Here is a 555-nt window from a genome sequence, read left to right on the forward strand (position 1 = left end):
TAATGTCTGCTTTTCCTTTTTACATTGCTTAGAAAAAAAGTAATTTTTTGTTCTGACAGAACCAGTTCAGCTTTCCTCTTCCTTTGGTTGGAAACTTGAAGCTAAGAGCATTTGCCAGCTTTAAGTGAAAATGAATAAATATTCTTTAGGCACTGGGTGAGATCTTTAACTGGATTTGAGCATTATAATCCCACTGAACTCAAAGGAACCAGACTGATTTATACCAGATGGTTATCTGGACCTGCAAGGGGAATGTAATCAGCATCAGGGATTAAATTTGCCATTAATACACAATGATCTGTTTACATCAGCAGAATTACATCTGTGCTTCCTCACAGATAAATTTCTTCCAAGTTTCCACTACCAATGTTGTCATCCTTGCACTGCGGGTTGTGGTTCAAACTGGTAACAGAAGCCCTGGAGGATTTTGCTGGAGCAACGCTTCAGCCTTTGTGCCCAACATTTACTCCGGTGTTCGTGCCATCCTGTATTTTAAACAATTTGTCATCATCTGTTCATTTTCTGTGCTTGCACCAGAATGAAACAGAATGAAAG

The sequence above is a fragment of the Numida meleagris genome, chromosome 3 (assembly GCF_002078875.1).
Source record: "Numida meleagris isolate 19003 breed g44 Domestic line chromosome 3, NumMel1.0, whole genome shotgun sequence".
NCBI classification, from domain to species: domain Eukaryota; kingdom Metazoa; phylum Chordata; class Aves; order Galliformes; family Numididae; genus Numida; species Numida meleagris.